The following is an 18,406-nucleotide window of genomic DNA, read 5'->3' on the forward strand; positions in this document are numbered from 1 at the left end:
GGATAATTCAGGAGACACGGAGAAAACCTACGTACGTCTTGCTAAATCAATCTCAGTGAATTACGAGAAATTAAAATTTCAAAACAAAGCCTGGCTTGTGAAAGATCTTTATACTTGCTGAATAAACCACTTAGTTTTAACATTCTTTTTTTTTTCAAAACATTACTTATAATTGGTAGGGTATTGGCAAAAAAATTTTATGGTTGGCCACACAATGTTTTTTTTTTTCTTTGCATATGAACACAGGGTATATAATTTCACGGTATACCTTACACCAGACTGCCTATAAATCATCATGGGGTCATCTGGCCGTGGTTATTTTACTATTACGCGTGATGAGTAGAGACCTGAAAAATTCGCGGGTTCATTTCGTGTTATGCTAAAATCCAAATAATTATACCTTAGTGCTGCTTCTGCTATTAGTTCACTGTTAATCTGGAGGACTGAGGGCCAATTAGAGACCCTCACTCATAGAAGTGTCGAATCACAGACACTCAGTCGAGACGACTCACAAGTCAGCAGCCAATGAACAGGTGGCATTTGCCCGAGTGTGTAGAGTGTAGTAGAGTCTTTTCTGGAGGTCAATGAACCCGCGAATTTCGCAGGTCTCTACAAATAAGTCGTCCGGTGAAGGGGCCACGAATTAGTTTCTGAGGAGTTTGCGCGCGCTGTGCGTTCCATCATAATTAGTACACTATGTTCAAGACTTAGACAACTGAGCACTGTTACGTAATGCACAAAACAAACACGGATTCACGTGCCAGCCTACTAGCTTGTTATTCATAAATAAATATTTTAATATTTTATTAGAATATTTATTTATTTAATTCTGAATATCCTTTGTATCATTTGTCAAAAATATTTCAGATGAAACTTTTATGTAATGCTACAAATGCAAAAAAAAAAAAAAATTTTTACAAATCAAGTGTAGACTCCAAGAAAGCATCATGGCGCAGCAGTGAAAAATATGTTTTTTTTTTTCATTACTTTATTGTAAAATATTTAATAAGTGACAATTATTAACACATAATAATTTTTTTCGGATATAATAAATAACTTACTAAGAAACTGAAGTGGGTGAGGAAAATATATGTATGTAATTACATAAACATGCTTTTAAAGCATTTTTGAAACTAATGTTTTTTTAAGATAGTATTATTTCAACTTCTCATTTGATAGCAAGCATTTCAGATCGCAGTGCGCTTCGTATAGTTGTGCACTGCAGTTAGTGTTAAACGTTTGATACTGGTAAACAAACACTAAGTAACCACCGTGACCGCAACGTAGTGTAGACGACGCCACCGTGTGAACACGGCTTGCCCCCCCCCCCCCCCTCCCGCGGCCCATGTGAGTACCGCAGCGCGTCGGGAAGTGTGGAGCGGGTTGCGTCACCGCGCCGGCTGTCTCATTGTCTTGTCTTCGAGCGACTTACTCTATGGGAGAAACACTCTCTCCAGACTTCCTCGTATTTGCTCCCACGCCGCATCTATTGCATGGTAGTGTTTCTCAGTTGTTTTAAGACAACGTAGTCGACTGAGGAAGAAATAATTTTGTGTCTGATTTCCATCTGATAAAAAAATATTGCAAGAGGTGATTTGGTAACAGGAATTCACTAATTAAGCGAAACTCTGAATAAAATTGGCTTTCTCATTACGAAATTTAAAAAAAAAAACACGCAGAGATTCTTTCCTCAGAAATAACTAGAAGCACTTGGAGAATATCACCAGAAGTCTCGCCAGGTATAACCAGAAGCACTCGGAGAACACCAACTAAATACTTTCATGATTAACTAGGAGCACACGGATAAACCGAACAAAATATTGACAGGATAATTCAGGAGACACGGAGAAAACCTACGTACGTCTTGCTAAATCAATCTCAGTGAATTACGAGAAATTAAAATTTCAAAACAAAGCCTGGCTTGTGAAAGATCTTTATACTTGCTGAATAAACCACTTAGTTTTAACATTCTTTTTTTTTTCAAAACATTACTTATAATTGGTAGGGTATTGGCAAAAAAATTTTATGGTTGGCCACACAATGTTTTTTTTTTTCTTTGCATATGAACACAGGGTATATAATTTCACGGTATACCTTACACCAGACTGCCTATAAATCATCATGGGGTCATCTGGCCGTGGTTATTTTACTATTACGCGTGATGAGTAGAGACCTGAAAAATTCGCGGGTTCATTTCGTGTTATGCTAAAATCCAAATAATTATACCTTAGTGCTGCTTCTGCTATTAGTTCACTGTTAATCTGGAGGACTGAGGGCCAATTAGAGACCCTCACTCATAGAAGTGTCGAATCACAGACACTCAGTCGAGACGACTCACAAGTCAGCAGCCAATGAACAGGTGGCATTTGCCCGAGTGTGTAGAGTGTAGTAGAGTCTTTTCTGGAGGTCAATGAACCCGCGAATTTTTCCTGTCTCTAGTGATGAGTCAAGAGAGTGAGCTGGCTTCTTATGGGTTTGGTAATATTCGAAAGTGTGTAAGAGTGTGTGCAAAGCGGGAAGACAGAGCGCCCGAGCGCAAGAACGGCCAGATGAGTTTTATAGTTGCCTTCCCGCGGGGGTGCTGTTCCAGCCGCCACTTTCCCAAAGATAACGCCTTTATGGCAGCACGAGTCCTTCCAGCTAGGACCCGCTTTCTCGAGCCGCCTGCTGGTTGAGGCGCTGTCATTACTTGGGACGGTATTCCAAGACGTTCGCATGAGGTAGCGAATAAGCACTGCCGTGTTGGGACACAACCCTAACCTAACTCGTGGTCCGTATTCCAGAACGGGCTCAAGCCAAATCCCAGCAAGGGAACAGATCGGCAGCCGTTTTAATAAATGGTGCCCTGCGCGAGGCTAGAAACTGGTTCCAACGCATTCTAGCGAACGTTTAGCATACACCGATACAAGTATGACGGAAAAAAATCTCAGATATAGCAGCACTATCGCAAAAAAAAAAAAAAAAAAAAAGCAAATACACAAAGCAGACACTGCAGGTACTTTTTAATTTGCGATTATTTCTTGTTACGAACATTAAAATGTACAAAAATATCTCAGGATAGTTTCGTTATTATAAAGTTTCATTTGGCACACAAATAGGCTTGGTTCCCTCCCCCCCCCCAAACCCCGGATGTTCGAGAAAGTGAATATATACGAGTTAATGGCACCAGACGCGGGTCCGCCAACTGGACGAAATCGACGAAAAAGTGAGCTCTGAGCGTGCGTAGAAGTTTGGGCAACAGACAGATAACGGATAGGAAACCAAAACCCGTTCCCTAAAAATAAGGCACTGACCGTGTCCCCTTTACGGGTTTGGGAGTGATTTTGTGCACTTGGAATACGATTTAGGATACAGGTATTGCATGTTTAACTCCTAAAACCTTATTTAAGTATCTTGGAATACCAGTCTTAGAAACACTCAAGAAAGAATTATATAGCTATGCCAATTCTAGATGTTGTGGTTCTAACATCTGATGGATTGAAGCTGTTTGTTTCTAAGATATGACAATTATATTTTGTGCGGTTCGGCGTTGTGTGTTTCTAAATAAGTAAATGACAGTTTTTAAATGTTGGTTTCTAATGTATGTGATACAGCAATGAATGTTAATATAATTACGTGTTTCTAACAGTTTTAAGTGCTATTTTTTTCTAAGCAAGAACGATTTAATTAAAATTGTTTCAGAACTGACAACAGGAAAATTTATAGCAATTCATCCCAAAAAAATACTGGTTTTTACTCAAAGACCCTTTATAATAGGTATTATTCACACTTATTTGAAGGATGATATTAAAAATAATAACTACACCCAATGCTGCGTGCAAATAACAAACCTATACCATTTTTGACACGCAGCCGGAGACTATAATGTGGCCATCGAGCTGATAACGTATAATTATTAAAGGTAAACGTCGACCTGAACTGACAGCTACTGAAGAAAAATTTTACAAACATAAATGAAGAGTCTGTAGAACGAAATGAAACAGGCGACTAGAAAATCTAATAACCTAGCAACCTTCAAACACAGGCTGAAGAAACGTCTCTGGAACACCTACTCAGCATGGTTACTTTGCGCTTACCTACTGATAATATAAACGTCAGGAAGAATGGTATTAATGTTATACTATATCATATTGGCAACTGACTCTTAACCTTTAATTACATTTCAACAGGCGTGTATGCCAATTTCGAGTTAAATTAAAATAAGTTTTCTGTTTACCTTTTATCTTGGTAAATTTAGATTTCATTCAAGTTTGTTTTATATCAAGTATTATTTTGCTATGTTTTATTATTATTTTTTTAATATGAAATATTGATTTAGAGAAATGTAAATTTTGAATGTGTTTAAGTGTAAGAAAAGGCGTATCACCTTAACTTCGCCGCCAATAAAGAAAATAAATATATAACTAATATGATTATAAATTAAGTTTCAAACAATAAATATATAAATAATATGGTTACAAATTAAGTTTCAAGCAATGATAGAAAGTCTTGAAAGTGTCACGTAGCCAAGCCTACATTTCATTGCACCAGTGAAATTTCCGTGTCTGTACTCATGAGTGACTCAGAGGGATGAATCAGCGCGTAGCTGAGGTAGCCAATAGAGAGAGTATTTTTTTTCTTCGCAGGACGATGTTATTAGCGCGGCCAGTACCGCAGGCAGGAGAAAGGTCAGGCGCCGAGACCCCACGACGCGATTATCGAAGGCGAACCGCCTGCGGCTCTGCGGGGAAAGCTAAAGAAGCATAGGGTAAGATACAGGAAGGGAAGAGAGAGAGAGAGAAGACTGGGGAGGAGGGGAAAGGGAAATGCCAGTGCGGCGGGAGGCGGGTCGATGTTTTCGCCGCGGGTCGTAGCTCCGGCAGGAATGTAGGCGCGACAAGGTGGGCGGGGAAGGAAGAGAACGGTACCGCGCTCGGCCGCGCGAGGAATCGTGTGTGTCGTTCCCAATTGGCGGATAAACTGACCTACTGCACGCGCTGGTGACCACGGGGGAGCGTGGCTTGTCCCACTGATGGCTGATGAGTAGAGACCGGAAAAATTCGCGGATTCAATGACCTCCAGGATAGACTCTACTACACTCTACACACTCGGGCAAATGCCACCTGTTCATTGGCTGCTGACTTGTGAGTCGTCTCGACCGAGTGTCTGTGATTCGACACTTCTTTGAGCGAGGGTCTCTAATTGGCCCTCATTAATCCAGATTAACAGTGAACCAATTGCAGAAGCAGCGCTAAGGTATAAATCTTTGAATTGTAGCATATCACGAAATGAATCCACGAATTTTGCAAGTCTCTACTGATGAGTAGAGACCGGAAAAATTCGCGGTTTCAATGGCCTTCAGGATAGACTGCACATTTCCCTGTATACTCGGCCAAATAACGCCAGTTCATTGGCTGCTGACTTGTAAGTCGTCTCAGCTGGTTTGTCAGTGATTCGATCCTTCTTTGGTTGAGATTCGTCCAGATGAACAGTAAGCCAATAGCAAAATCATCTAAAAGGTATATGTATTTGAGTTCTAGCTTATCGCCGAATGAATCCGCGAATTTTTCCGGTCTCTACTGATGAGCTACCAAGACCTACCGCTCGCCTCGCACGCAGCTTCCAAGAACACGCGCTGAACCACAGATTACTCACGGCCCCAAGAAGCGAAACTGTCCCGTTTACAGCGAACAGCGGTTGCCAACATGACGCAAACTAGCCCGCAAAATGGCGGAACACAATCCGCCGATCATCGCTCTGGGGCGGGGCTCAGCATAATTGCTTAATGAAGCAACCCCGTTCAGCCATTTCTAACTGCAATTGGGGTACCATCACTACCACAGCGCACCTAAGGGCCGAATGCCAGAACAGGGCATCGGTAGGGGCACGTGTACTTCGCGAAACGATCTGAGCGCTCGTTAGATCGCAACAAGTTATGCCCCGCCAACAGCTTCTTCGTTATAACTGACGGCCGTCTGCGAGAGAAGCCATGGCCACTTTGACCAGGCCCATTGTGCTTCCGCACAAAATTGCTTACGATTCGTAGAGACCGGAAATATTCGCGGATTCCTTTCGAGACAGGCTGGAATCCAAACTCTTTTATCTTAATGCTGCGTCAGTGATTGGACCGCAATTTACCTGAAGGACTCTGAGCCAATGGCAAACACTCAACAAAACAAGTATCGAATGATAAGAATCGCAGTAAACAGGTGTCTCGAGTAGGTAGCCAATGACCAGGTGATAGTTGCACGAGTACATAGAGAATCGTAGAGTCTATCCTAGTGGTCATTGAAACCGCGAATATTTCCAGTCCCTAACGATTCGTGATCCGACAGTATTAAATGTGCCAGAGAGAAACTCAACCAATCACGAATCACAGACTTTTCTACAATGTTTTAAAACACATGTTGTCTGGCAATCTTCTCGGGAAAAATACTTGCCCCTAGGCATAGTTCGTCCCCTAGGTCGAGCCGGGAAAACCAGGCGGCGGGCTGCCGCCCAAAAACTCCAGTTTTGAAGCTATACGGTCTAGATGTTAAGGGGCCCGCCTCGTCAGGTGTGTATGTGTGTTAATGAGGCGGGATGATAAGTGCGACGCTCGCTGGTGCTTCTAGCGCGGTGTAGTCTCTAAGCGCAAGGTTCTGAACTGGCGCGCAGTCTTCTGGTCGTCACAGGATAACTGTGAAATTTCAGCGGTGACCGTAACATTATATGGCCGAGAAATGAAGTCCCTTGAGTCCTTTGAAGAATCTGTACTGGTTGTTTTACGCCCAAAAATTACTCGGAAAACATGTGTTTTAGCAATTTTAAATCTTCTAAAAATACCGCTTAAAAACTTAATCCGAAATCAAAAGTACTTTTCGGCCCGCAGCGAACTCTTAAATGCTTTTCGTAAGCAGACCCCACTCGGATATCTTGTGTAGTTTTGAAATCGTGTGGTTTTGTCCTGAAGCTCTGCGCACCGTGTGTGTGCCCGGGTTATTTACCTAAGTAGCTTTATTGGAAATATTAATCGAAGTGTGGACATAGTTGGATATTAATGTGTGTTTGTTGAATTCAAAGATTTATATTTTTGCAGAACTTCATTTCGTGGACATTACTTAGTTGTGATAATCTAAAGACTTTGTTGTAGTTAAATTTATTTGTGAAGCTAACCTGTGCTGCAACAGTTTAAAGAATTTTTACTTTGTTTGGATCTAATGTGCGGTAAACTTTGACTTGAGAATTTATTACTGCTGGTTAAAGGTTTGTGTGCTGCCGTGTTGTTGACAGTGGGCGGTGGTTCCGCTCAGAAGTGAACTGGTCACCTGTCGGGCCCAGCCAATATGGTCGCTCCCGCTGCGGGGGGTGACCAATTAGAAGCAATGCCGATTCCACTTCACTTCTGAATGTATTAGAATAGTGGCTCGAATTGTAAAGTTCAAGTAACGGCCGGTTGAAGCGCCACTGTCAACTGTGGGACACAGAATGTAAACAAACAGCCACTGATTGTATGTTGAAAGAGTTTTCATGAACAAAGTCATTATTAATTTGAATTTATTTGAAGTTGGTTTAAGTATCTCGCTTTGTCGAGTACTTGGGAAGCAAGAGGCATAAAAATACGTTAATGTTTTCACGTTTCTGCGTATTATAACGATGTGTGGATAGCGACACGCGGTAAGAACGTGTTTGCGAAAGCCTATTGCTATCCACGGTCAATAAAATCAAAAGGCCTGATTTATTTATTTTCTTGGAAAGGAAAAACCCGATGGTTTTGAAATCCCTCAAGCATACGATGCGTTAAAGCGAGGCACATAGTTTGGAATTTTGTTTTGTGGGGAAATGCTGCAGTGTTTGTGTTGATTATATGAAAATAGTTGGTTGATTACTAAACAAAATATTTAACTGCCAAATAAATCGCCATTAAATATTTTAGAAAACCCATGGCTTCTACAATGAAGTTAGCTCTGGTAACTCAAAAATGTGGCCTGCTATAATTTTGTTTACTGAGAAGCGCACGTCATTGCAAAATTTAAATTTTTTTAAACCCCTTGTCCATTGTGAATTTGCAGGCACTTGCAAAATTTGATAAGGTATTTCAAGAGAGTCACGGCCTTTCCATGAAAAAAACAATACAAAAGAAGGAACATTTGTGTTCTTCTAATCTTTAATTCCCCCCCCCCCAAAAAAAAAAGGGTTTCGAAATTCCTAGTGGATTCTGAAATACTAAAAGTGTGTAGGGTAATACAGTCCAGGGATGGTGAGGTAAAAACATTAAAAACGAGAAAAATATTGAAAAAGAGTATAATAATTATAATACGGTAGTTGAAACATTGAACTCAGAAATACCATTTCCCCACTTATCTCTAGTTTTACGGAAAAGCTGCTACCCTCCATATAAACAACTCCTCGGTCGTGCTGCAGGTATCGACGTGTAGAATTTTCACGATTTAACTGTGTTTTTATAGTGCTTATGCACTGTATAATTATAGGATCATAAAAAAAAGTTCAAAACCTTGCAAACTTATTTGCTACACTGGTTTTGTTTATTACCGAGTTGTGTTGTATCTAATTAGATAGAAGGCACAGACGCGACTGTGCGAATGTGGCAGGTCCTTTATGTTGTCCGTATAAACCATGGTTTTAATCCTACTTATGTTTAATTTTCATTGATGTAAAACGTAAAAACATGAATCTGTCTTGGTTTAATAAATAGTTCTCGGACATGAGAACTTTTATTTTTCCTGTTCTAGGCCTACTTACATTTGATTTGTAAAGATATATATATATATATTTTTGCGTGGAGTTATTTAGTTTCCTAAGCGTTGTGAATGTAAGTACCTACTGGGAATGGAATTCTTCTTTCGGAGTTCAACGTAGCAATTAACTTTTCTGTAATCTGCAGTGACGAAGTGTTTAGAGCACACGCTAATGTGCGCTGAGAACTGTACTTGTGCTATCGTCCCTGCTAACTTAAATTTTTGTTATTTAAAACGTTCTTTTTTAAGGTGTGAAATGCTGTTTAAGGCCAAAAGAATGAACTATGACAATGAGGGATGGAACAAAAATTGTACATTATTTAAACGCTTGATGAAAAAAAATTAAATGCTTCTTCACGCCCATATGCAACATGCACAATTCCACCCCACTCCGCGGGTGTCACGTGACACCGTGACGTCAAAGGACGGGACCTCATGTCGTTCATTAGAAACCGTAAAAGGTTCAGCGAAGGAATACGTACCTACAACCCAGTCAAATTGAAAATTTTAAAATGGCCTAGCTCAAAAATATTTTAGACTTAAAAAACATTAAATCTGTTTGTACAGATATTATGATTGTAAATAAACATATCTCTTATTACCACATTAAAAAACATACTGCTGTAAAAAATAAATTGCATTGCATAAATAACAGATAAAGGTACGGCAGTTGCGCGGATTCACTTGGTCGCAAGCTAGATTGCAAAACTCGGTACTCACGCACTATGTGCACGGTTTGGGCCGCAGTTATTTGGACCTCTGCGACCGCGAGCCCACGTAGCGCCGATTAACAAGGGCAAAATTTTCCTCGCTAAGAAATCAGTTAATGGAAAAGCAAACATAAGGCTTTAAATTAAGGCCTGGCGCCAGACTAAATTCTTGGGTCTCTACTAATAGCCTTAAATCTAAAACAAAACAAGTCATAAAACAGTTTTTATAATTTTACTAAAAATGTAAATATGTGTGAAACTGTAGTAGCCATTTAAGTAACCATTGAAAAAGGAAAAGCTTATTAATAGCTTTCTTTTATGTTCTACACAGCAATCGCATTCAAAAAGCTATATTTACATCATGGATTAGAAGTCATTGTGATTAATATAGTTTTGAATTTCAAATAGTTTTCTTACCTTTAAATTTTGAAAAATTGTTCTATAAATTTAAATATAATAAATAATAACATTAATAATTGTTGTATTCTACAAGCCAGCAATTAGAAATTAATGTCCTACAGTTTCAAGTAGGTATCTCGCTCAAACGCCTATTATGAATGCCACACTTAAAGCTTAACGTAGTGAACATGTTTTTGCGGGGATGTGAATTACGTGAAATTTATCCAGGGAATGAACACATTTCGCAAAAATGTTTTCTCAGCACAAGTAAAAATTAGACTTACGCATACATGTAGAGTTTGCAAACCAGGCCGACAGCAAATCTCACACCCGGACTCGATCCGAAGAAGACTGTATTGGTGATTGTGACATTAAATTTCCCTGTTGAATATTTTGTTATTAACTATGTGATTCATTATTAACATTTTTAGGAGATCGTTTGCATTCGTTAGGTGTTTTAAAATATCGTGTCAAGGGAAGGTAGGATACAGCTGAAGGAAAAAACTCAAATTTATAGATCTAAAAATGCTGTCTTAAATATGGAGCCTAAAATTATCCTATAACTGTAAATGATAAATTTTATATATGCAGTTTTAGTTGGTAGGCCTATAGTCTCGGTATACCTGCGGCAATTCTTGGATATGAGCAAATAAATATACAGGAAAACTTGAAATACCCGGTGTTTATAAGCTACACGAAGACCAGAGTTCGTTGTGATTTACTTTTACACGAAATCATACTTTTTTGCATTGACCCGCCGACAACACACAGCACAAACTAAGACTTGAAAGAAGAAGGCAAACTTTATTTTACAAAAAAAAATTATAATTTCATAAGCTCGTCAAACTTACTTGCGCGAAAAAGGAAGCTGATATGAAGTTACTTGTTCGCACAAAGGGTTTCATTGATTACAGGCAAAAAAAAAATCAGTCACAGAGCAGATTAAATAAAATCTAGAACTGGATGGAATCAGAGCGGACCTCGTTCCAAGTGCCCAAATCCCGCGTGGTGGAATTTTTTTTTGCCCAGCTTAAATCATCGTCAGGACCGTTCTCTTTATCCTGCATGCCCCTACACTGTTAATGCAACCCGCAATTACTGTACCCAGGATTTTCCCTGTGCCCCACTAAACTAGTTTTAGCCTCGAGTTAAGATAAGGGAAATAGGCATGTCATCAACTGCTGTCGTGGCTGGCCAATCCCAGCACAAAGCACACTATTAAGGCGACCCTCTCCCTGCGTGGCTGATCCCAGCTATACTCGGCGTATGGACGTCGCGTCGGCCTGAGACGCACTAAGGTTCCTCCCTGAAGGGTTCCATACACGTTCAGTTATAACTTTCAGTTTACATGAATTCAGACCTGAAGAATAAACCAAGAGTAAATGTACTGCGCATTTGTAGCCTCAGCTCAGTTTTTAATCCAGTTAATCCAGTTTCTCCTTCAGTTTTGTGTTAGTTCTCCGGAAAGATGAGAGACTTGCAAACGTTTTTACAATTTCAAAATGACAATGTGGGTTCATTTATTTTCTCCTTTTCCAGGAGAACGTCTGAAGAGGTAGCCTTTATGAATTTTATTTCAAATCCAACAGCTCGAAAAGGGATCTGTAAGTTTTAATAATTAAAGTAGGCTCAAAACCTAATATAATAAGACATGACAAGCAAAAACGTTGCGTCCGACAAAAGTATGGAGTTAACAAACATTTTACGGACTCAATTTTTCGGGTCATCTTATTGGCTTCAGGTCACGTGGTTTACAGGATGTCGGACTACAGTAATATCAGCTTAACCCGGAGCCTTCCTAAAAACACACACTTTAGTTTTAGTTAGGTGTGTGTATGTATATATATGTGTGTATATATGTATATATGTATGTATGTATGTATATATATATATATATATATATATATATATAGAGAGAGAGAGAGAGAGAGAGAGAGAGAGAGAGAGAGAGAGAGAGAGAAAGAGATAGCAGATTGTGTAGCCGCAGAGCTAGGTACGTTTATCTAACAATAATTTTTTTATTTTTCAAATGAGCGGAATCACCTTTCTGCTGCATATGTAAATAAGCTATGATTAGGGCATGTCTTTTTTTGACTTAGCGATATGAGCTCTCCTCAGACTGCAACAAGTTATGTCCAGCCAAAAGCGTCTTCGTTGTAACTGACGGCTGTCTGCGAGAGAAGCCACCGCCACCTCTAGCCAGGCCAATTAGGACTAGTTTGCTTCCGCAAAAAAAAAAAAAAAAAAATTGCTGCGATCCATGTTCTGACAGGTAGACATTGACCAGAGAGCAACTCAAACGATGTTACAATTTTTTAGCACACAGCTTGTCCTTAGCAATAATAATAATGGTAAACTTATTTTCAGGAAAAATAAATGTGTACATTTTTAAGAACTGTAACATATGAGACAAGCTATATGACAAAGACTTTAAGAGTTGAGTATATATATCCTGTAGCGTATAGAAACCGCGAAATAATCACGATGATAGTTATAGCTATTATGCTTTTAATCCTCTTGTGCAATAAAAAATTAAAGAGTTTTTAAGGACACATTTAGTTCATCGTCTTGGTCACTATCAAGAGGTAGACACACATTTGTAATACCACAAAACCCTCAATAAAATAACGATGTTCAATAGTTAAAGCACAAATATTAATTATATAATAAATAAATTAAATCGAACAATGAAGTACTGTGTCGGCCGAGGTCACAGCAAAGGGCAAAGCTGCTGGCGAGGTTCTGACACGTCGACGCGGGGTCTGCGCCCGACAAGTCGACAGTCGCCTGCCACTCGAGACCCGGGCGAGCAGTTCCGCTGCAGCCGAGGCACGAGCAAAAAACAAGTACACCATGAAACACGCGTGACGTCAGCCATCAAAAAATACTCTCTCTTTCTCTCTCTCTCTCCCCCGGGATCGCATCATGCTTCAGACTGAAGATGACAGACTCGGCCAACTGCCGTTTCAACGCCTCGTGCATTCCGCAGCCTCGATCGTTCGTACTGAGTCTTGAGATCGAAGCAAACGCATCGCTGCGAATTAGTCTGTGAAGGAACAGGAACGTCTGTTTTGATGGGAACAAAACTATCTGAAACCCTGAATAATTCAGAGTATTTTATTTTCCATATATGAAAAACCACTAAAAGGCGACGAACTGAAACTGGAAACGCAGTGACGTTTAACGGTCGTGATTAGCTAACAAAATATTTTTTATACTATTTGAATAAGTAATTAAACTCTTGTAGCGATTAGTTTTGAAAATTTACACCTATAATATGTGCGTCGAAACCAGAAAGGTGGGAAACGAATCAATTATATTTGGGAGAAAAATGACAAATTAACACCCTAACTTAGAAGTATATATCTGCAAAAATTCATTACAAAATTCTTACCACGCAAAAAAACTGTAATTATCTGAGAATAGACATGTTGTCATTACCATACCGGTAGGCTTAGTAAAGTCCTAACGATAAAAAAACAAACAATTTGGACAGAGAAAGCGAAGCTTGAATGATGGTTTAAAGGGGATAACGTATTCCTTGCAGAGCTGTAATTACTGTGGCAACACTGTAATTTTCACTAGTGTTTCAACGTGCGAACTTTAATTTACACCTTCATATCCTTGGAAGTTGCAGTACGCATAAAGTGTAAAGCGGAGTAATGGTGGAAAGAAAAAAAAACACTCACATTTCTGTTAAAATAAGCATTCGCCTTACCTTAGTAGAAATCCCTTTTTACAGGCGAGCGAAAACGCCAGGCAGCCCTGCCATTGTTCAAGGAGACGCGGCGAAGCGAAAGATGCGCCACCTAGCGGGTACTCGAGAGATGTTTCCGGGTGTGTGCTTGCGGTATCTTGCCACTTGATGCGTGTACGCACTGTCTACTCGATTACATGCTGCACCGCGCAACCACGCGATCGGCAGGATTGACAACTTCCAACAGGTGGCTTGGGAACTACTAACGCGGCGGCGCGCACTAACAGAATTTTTTTTTTGTTTATACGACTTCCTACGCACTTCCCACACGCCGCGGGTTCCGGAAGAGCGCCGGGAGCGCGGGACGAGGGAAACAGCGGCAACCAGTGTGGGCCCCCGACCCTGAACCGAGCCTGAGGAGAGCGCGCCACGTGACACGACCGTTACGGGCGGAGAGCGCGGACTGCTGGCCGCTGGAGGCGTCGGCGCGGGGTTGCCGCGGCCGCCTCCAGGAGCGCTAGCGGTCCGCGCCGCGCGCGCATGCGCAGAGAGGCCTCGTCTTCTCGCGCCCACACCTGCTTCACAGGGCAGCGAGTCTGCTTGTTTCCCGCTGGTTCCTAGTGTACCCACGTAGTGTCAAACATCCCAAAAGATAGCGGCACTACAGTGAACTAGGTCTTCTGTAAACTCATAGAAAGCAAAAGTATTCATAATCAAATCGTAATTGAAACGTTTATTACAGGACTAAATGGATGTAGTACACGTTAATAAAAAAACTGCGAGCGATTTTTTTAGAAGTCGCCAGCGATGTGAAAACATTTAAATTAGGTGACGAGCTAATTCAAGTGTTCTCATGATGTTCATGTTGAAAATAAACATAATATAAAACTCGGACACGATATTCCGCTTAAATTTGAAGAGCAGACTCTATAGCCTATTGACGCACACATGAAACAACCTTAAACTGTTAGTTTGTTATAACATAAAAAAACCCAAATAATTAATACCTGACACTTTATGATGGTTGCTAAATAACTGAAAATTGGTTGAAATGTTGATTCCGAGCAGAAAAATGTTTACGTCGATCGCGAGCAGAGAACTCTGGTCCAAAACCTTACTTTGAAAATGTGCTATTACTTGAAGAACTTAAAAATTTCAACTGATAAACTATTATTTCATAACCGATAACTGTGTGGCGGAAAAGCACGGTATAGATAGTTTCTTTCAGAAAATAGTTGTAGCTGCTTGTGAATCGATAATGAAATGTACATAGCGCGGTACCTATCGGCTTCACAAAAGTTGCATTACAGTATTTTAGATCGTGTGATGTGAGCTACCTCATAGTTGAGGATTAGATTATCTTTCTTCGATAACCTGTTATCAGAGACCCAGCAACATAACGAAACGGTTATTGTTTCATAATCATTGTTATACTTGTTAATGTATATACCGGTCATCTCTAATAGCAGCACAAAACAACAGGAAATTTTAAACTATTAGAAACAGCTGCGATAAAACACCGGCTTTAGACATGGTTTTAAAAACGGAATTTTATTAAAATACTACCCATCTCGTTTAAATTCACCAAATAGTACTTTAAAGTTTCCGCAAACTTTAGAAGTAATGTTTATATGTAATTACTAAAATATTAACCTGAAACATGAAAAAATATATATCACAATACTAACTATATGTTTGTAAATTTATTTTTTTCTTAAACGACTTATATCAGACTGTAAATACTTCCTGCAACAAACCTTAACCTTATTGAGCTGATTCAACATTATTATATAATATTATCATATTATATTGTTATTAAAAAGAGTAAAAAATTGTCCCAGTGACAGAGTTGAACCACGTCCCTTGAGGTTAAACAGCGCGCTCTCTAACGCTATGCTATCAAGCCAATTTGGAATTTAGAAATAGAAAATGTACTATAATAATTGTAATTCCATATTTCTTAGGTATTTTATAACTTAAGATTACTTCAAATTAGACTATTTTAGTATACCAAATATATTTCAGTGTGGTTTCACTATCATAAAGTTTCATATGGCACACCAATACGTTTGGTATGTACCATAATGTTTGCGTAAGTAACTATATACGGAATTATGTTGCTACACGAGGATCCGCTATCTTTTTGTCACACTTCCGTTTATCGACTTCCGTTCCATTTTAACGAAATTACTCCAACTTAATGCCAAATACGGAGAGCTAAACTGTTTACTCATCAAAAACCAAACATATTATTTAATATTATATTTTTAATTTGGGTTTTTCCCCGGTAATAGTTTACTACCTGGTTGCTTTCATGACGAGGAAACTGAAATAAACAGATGTAAATTAATTGATATTTTATTAGAGAAACATTTTCCGCATAACGCAAGTAAGAATTTGTCAACAAACAAGTCCTCAGGTGTTTTGTCATTATATTATTATACTACGTAATAATTATACCTATCCAGTGCATCCGTTTAGGCCATGGAGGTAATAATCTATGGAGTGGAAGCGTATAACCAAACTTGAAGCATCCTAGCAGACGATGTTGAAAGACAAGGATAGAGCTAAAGGTGGCAAAAACGCCAATGTTTACATTATTTTGAATGGCACCCTTTTAATTTTTCGCTAAATATACGTGATGGTGAAAGCTTGTGCAGCTTTTGGTTGCACTAATAGATTTGGCAGTTGTGGTGGATTAAGTTTCCACAAGTAAGAAACTGTTATTTTCTTTTTGTAAATGTATAATGTGCGTTCATACAGCGAGAGATAAATTTGGCTTTTCAATTTTCCTAACCCAATTTTAAGTGCTGGTGGACGACGTAAATAGTATTGTAAATAGTAAATGTATATGTAAGATATTATATTTATGAACATGTAAATTTAATGTGCTTTTAACGGTCGTTACTTGAAATATGGCGAGTAAACGGAGCACACACGTACGATGCAAGGCAGATGCACTTAAAGTTAATATTTTACATAAATTTTATTCTGTTGACTACAAGCTTGTCATTGTTTTGTCTACCAATTGATAATGTAGTAAAAGTTCCATAATCACGTATCCAAGTTGATATCTTGGTCCTGATGGCATAGGCGTGCGCAGGACTTCAGTATTGGTGGTGCCAGATTACACAACAGCCCTGTCATTCATGGACCCCGAGACTAAAGCGGGGGTCCGGGGGTCCTCCCCCAGAAAAATTTGGATTTGAAAGCGCAAAATGGTGCTATTTAAGGTGTTTTAGAACAAAAACATTAAATACACAGATGTAAAAATGTTAACATTTTTTATGACAAATTATGGCTTTGAACGTTATAATCACCAGGAAAACTACTAAACTATTTACAGTTTTAAGCTTTGTTGAGCCATAAAGTAAATAGCAGAAATTGTTTGCACGGAATTCATGCTGGTGGCTTTGAAAAACCGTACTTATATGTTTTCTGAAGACGCCAAATAAATGCTAGAAAAAAACATTCTCAAATGTTAAGTTTTAAAATCAACAAATGAAGGGAGTTTTTGTAACATACCTAAAATATGTAAAATATTAAAATAATAAAAATACACAAATAAGAGTGGGCAAAAGTTTTAACTTTTCGAATACAACAAAAATGTTTTGTCGGCGACTGCATATAAGTCATCGAATAAGCCTATCCTTTTAACTAACTAAACTCTCTCTATTTTTTTTTTAAATAAACCCTGGCGGACGGCGGCTATTATTCCGTGCGCCTGCCGAGTGGAGTGAACAGTGGACACCGAGCGCGCATTCTATGTAATTCGAGGAGAACTATGAGAAGTATTTACATTTCAGAAGTTTCGTAGCCGCGGCCTGCGTGTACAACACAAGTAATTGCAACTGGCTTGTTTCCGTGTGTATAGTTGGTTCGATTGATAATTGATATACTGATAGTGTTATAAGCACATATCTGTAACTCGACACGATTGGAAAACATATTTTTTTGGAAATAATACGGTTTTTTGTAAGTATGTATTATTTGTGCTTGTAAAAAACAAAATAACGTTAACCCTAATGGTGGTGCCAAGGCACCTGTGGCACCTACCGTGCGCACGCCTATGCCTGATGGCATGATCCTGTAATATCTAACTGCAGTATCTCGAAAACCAGTAGAAATTTAGAAACGCCGTTTTCAAGGTAAGTAGAGGAACGTCATTAGTGTTTAAAAAATGTATCATAGGAACTTTATTGTTTTATTTACGGAAAAGCCGCGACCCAAGAATTTTACCCTTTGTTTATTGTCACTTGTCAAGTGTTTATATATAATCAAATAGGTAACTTATATTGTGAAATATAACTTTGCTGACGAGTCCTATACTACTTGTACCATATTTGTGTAAACGTGTAGTCTCTTGGAAAACAAAGAATTTAATTAAATTCAGTGGCTTCATAAATTAAACATTTGGACTAGGTAAGTTGATTAGCAAAAAAAATGTGCGCATGAACAATTTTAATTATGCATAAAATCACGTTGGCCTACCCTAGGCACTTTCAACTGTTGATGTAAATTAAATTTTAAGGAATATTAAAACAGCATGTTTATTTATTCACAATGCACGAATCTTGAGAAGTATCTACATGTAAACAGCAACACACACTGTGACTTACTCTACACTTTTGCAACCTTTGTACAATTTTCTCATTAACTGTTTTTAAAAAAAATGTTTTATTTGACTACAGTTTGCAGTATAGCATTTCGTGGAATCCAAAAACTCGTTTGAATTTAACATTCGTTAGTTTTGCTTATTACTGTTCTGTGGTTGTAATCTAAAGTATAGTGTCGATTTCATAACACTTCGCATCAGTCGTCGCAGTACATCAATAATAATATTCACAGTAAAAAACAATATCAAGACAATGTTAAAAACCAAG

At 38.9% G+C, this 18,406-nt stretch overlaps 1 protein-coding gene across 2 annotated transcripts in view; it reads right to left on the reverse strand.

Moving 5' to 3' along the window:
- LOC134533220 (cadherin-87A) overlaps window positions 1-13,974 on the reverse strand; it is a 328,672-nt gene extending 314,698 nt beyond the window's left edge. For both annotated transcript variants that reach the window (XM_063370617.1, XM_063370616.1), the window contains exon 1: window positions 13,545-13,974. The gene's annotated coding sequence lies outside the window, so the exon portion shown is untranslated. The remainder of the gene's footprint in view (window positions 1-13,544) is intronic.
- Between the last annotated feature and the right edge of the window lie 4,432 nt (window positions 13,975-18,406).

Source organism: Bacillus rossius, chromosome 6, assembly GCF_032445375.1.
Source record: "Bacillus rossius redtenbacheri isolate Brsri chromosome 6, Brsri_v3, whole genome shotgun sequence".
Classification (NCBI taxonomy): Eukaryota; Metazoa; Arthropoda; class Insecta; order Phasmatodea; family Bacillidae; genus Bacillus; species Bacillus rossius.